Source organism: Mandrillus leucophaeus, unplaced genomic scaffold (genome assembly GCF_000951045.1).
Source record: "Mandrillus leucophaeus isolate KB7577 unplaced genomic scaffold, Mleu.le_1.0 Scaffold282, whole genome shotgun sequence".
Classification (NCBI taxonomy): Eukaryota; Metazoa; Chordata; class Mammalia; order Primates; family Cercopithecidae; genus Mandrillus; species Mandrillus leucophaeus.
In genome coordinates, this window is record NW_012102943.1 from 2,248,440 (window position 1) to 2,251,781 (window position 3,342).

The 3,342-nt window shown below is 43.4% G+C and overlaps 1 protein-coding gene across 2 annotated transcripts in view; it reads left to right on the forward strand.

The window, feature by feature from the left end:
• PDE6A (phosphodiesterase 6A, cGMP-specific, rod, alpha) overlaps positions 1 to 3,342 on the forward strand; it is a 92,602-nt gene that overhangs the window by 24,191 nt on the left and 65,069 nt on the right. The window lies entirely within an intron of this gene.

Genomic DNA, 3,342 nt, shown 5'->3' on the forward strand with positions numbered 1-3,342 from the left:
CGCCTCGGCCTCCCAAAGTGCTGGGATTACAGGCTTGAGTCACCGCGCCCGGCCTAAAAATATTTTTAAGAAACTTTGTTTTGCCAGGTGCAGTGGTTCATGCCTATAATCCCAGAACTTTGGGAGGCTGAGGCAGAAGGATCACTTAAGGCCAGGAGTTCAAGACCAGCCTAGACAACAAAGTGAGACCTTGTCTCTAAGTAAAAAAAAAAAAAAAGTAGCCGGGCATGGTGACGTGTGCCTGTATTACCAGCTACTTGGGAGGCTGAGATAGGAGGATTGCTTAAGCCTGGGAAACTGAGGCTCCAGTGAGCCAAGATTGTGCCACTGCCCTGCAGCCTGGGTGACAGAATGAGATCCTGTCTCAAAAAAGTAATAAATAAAATAAAGCAAAGTAAAAAATATAAAAAAAGAAAATTTGTTTGTATGTTGAAAAAGTAATACATGAGCACAGTGAAAATTTCACTCCGTGAGAAATCAAATGCCCCTTTCCTCGTGGTCAGCCTCCGTGAAGCAGCTGCTGTTAGCAAACTCTCTTGGCAGGAATGTTTATGTATATCCAGATATTCACGGAGAAGTACACATATTCTACCACCACCACTCTGCACTAAAGTTATGATTCTATTTTGTGCCTTGCTCTTTTTACTTAACTGAATATTTTGTCATCTTTCCCTATCAGCACAGGCACAGCAATCTCACTCTGGAAACATGTGCTATCCACTGTACAACTACTCGCCTAATAAGAGACGTCACATCATCTCCAGACTTTTTAAAGCAGTCTAGCTAAGACCCCTGGATGGGGCAAACAATGCTTTTACCCACATTTGGGAGTATATCTCTAGGATCCATTACCACATGTGGGTCAAAGAATATGTCTGTTTTGATCTTTGAGAGATTTTGCTAACTAATCATAACCTTAAAATCATAGCTGGGAGGGTATGGATTATCTAATACAATTTTCTTTTTCCCCCATTGTCCTTAGAACCTTAGAATTCCATAGTAGTTGCCTTGACCAGGGGTTAATGGCAAAGCAAGAGGGCAGAAAAGGGAGTAAGAGAGAACAAAGCTGCAGGGCCTCTATCTATATACCCGGTCCTGATTTCGTTAACACAGTTTTATATGATTCGTTTCCATCCTTTGCTTGGGGGAAAGAGAGCTGCTACTTAGCAGCAACAAACACGTACCACCTATCTAATTTTACAGCCAGAGAAACTGAGGCCCAGAGAACACACATAGTAGGACCGAAACTAGAACAGGAATCCTCACTCTAGGTCTAGCCTCAGCTCCATTCTATTTATCGTGTTTCAGGGTTCATCTAGTCTCCCCTTGGATGCTTCCTATTTTAGGGAGCTCACTACCCCTGGGGGTAGCCTATGCCATTGGAGCGGTTTCAGCTTCTGTCTTTTGTTTAACCAGAGCTTGCCTCCTGGAAGTATTCAGTCAGTGCAGCTGCCGCCAATGCTAGGCTTTGAGCAGCAGAGCCTCTCCCTTATGAGTTGGAAGGTGACCATTGCCGATTGCCCGTCAACCAAACAGACCTTCAGACATCTTTAACTGATTCAGGAATTTCTCTTTGTGGAGGTTCTGAGTCAGAAGGCTTGGGGTGGAGCCCAGGTATCTGCATTGAAATCTCTATGGGTACTTCTCAAAATACCTGTAGTAAAGTAACAGTTTAGTTTTCCTTTTTAAAAAAATTTCCAATTTTGTGTGTGTGTGTGTGTGAAAAACACACTCAAGAAAGGGGAGTGCAGGCGTACTCAAGAGAGTGAGTCATGCCTCCAATATGTTTTGATTGCTACTTTTAAAAATATGACAAAATGTATTCCTAGAAAAACAAAATTGTGTAAAGACAGACAAAATATAAACCTTGGATCATGCCACTGCACTTGTGCTCCAGCCTGGGTGACAGAGCAAGACTCCATCACACACACACACACATGCACACACACACACACACAAAATATATATATACACATATATATGCCCCTTCCCCTTTTATTCAATTAAACAGACCTCATCTAACTCAGTCAAATTGTTACAAAACTTCGTAAATGACTCTCAGTCTCTGTTTTTATCTTCCCCTGGAATAGTAAAGAGTTCGCAGACTGGCACCCATCCACGGATTACACCCTGAGCAGCCCTGTTCAAGGTGACAGTGATGCAGACAGTAAAACACTAAGCTGTTAACCTTAGGTAACATAGAGGAAAAGCACTGAGCTGGGAATTAAGGACCTAGGTTCTGATTTTGGTTCACTGTCTTGCTACAAGTGAGTCTTTTCCTCTGTCTGTGTCTCAGCTTTCTCATTTGTGAAATAGTTGCTCGTCACACTTGGGCATACAGAGGACCTAAGAAAAAGGTAATAGAATTTCACCTGGAGAGCTAGGGGAATGGACCCACATGCCAACATCCAATTGTATGCTAGAGAGTAATGCAATTGAAGAGCTCTACTTTAAGGGAATAGGAATTTTAACAATGCAAGGAGGTAGAAGGGATGGAAGAGGCAGAGAGTTAGTTTGGAGGCGTGAAGCATGATTGAGAAGGTAGGTCTGAAGTGACGACACAGCCAAGAGAACAGCTGAGTGGTAGGCATGAAGGAGAAATGGGGCCATGACCATAGAGTTGCACCCTGCAGGAAGGATGGCTGATTGGCTGTCATTTTAAATGGGATAGGAACCTCCTGACCACTTTCCCATCTCCCTAGATTCTGGCAGCCGTCTTTATCTCTTTCTTCTTGCACTTATTAAAGTCAAAATTAAAACGCAGAGATGAATCTCTAAATTGAATGTTTTCGGGCAAAGGAAGACTTGCAATGTAGGGCATACACGCAGACTAAGTAGTCTTCGGTATGTCCAAAGAACAGAGAGAAAGTGAAGGTTTTATAAAAAAGAGAAATGAGGTCAGGCATGGTGGCTCATGCCTGTCATTCCCAGTGCTTTGGGAAGCCAAGGCAGGAGGATCACATGAGCCCAGGAATCCGCGGCTACAGTGAGCACCCCCATGACTGCGCCACTGCACTCCAACCTGGGTGACAGAGCAAGACCCTGTGTCTAAAAGAAAAAAGAGAAATATTACATGTTGCTCTCTGAGAAAGTTCATTGACACCAGTAAGGGTCTAGGGAGCTGGCAAGTTTTGTCTGATGAGTAATGGCAGTGGGTAAAATTAGTCTTAGATTGCAGCAGATTGTTTCAGCAACTATCAGATAAAACTGGTTTTCGAGTTACAGCAGGTAGTGCAAGCAGCCAGGCATGCAGAGAAGTACATTCTGGGAACAATGCTATGTGTCCTGAGTACTTTTTTGCCCCCTGGCTTCTCAACTCTCTTTTAATTGGGTATGACAAAA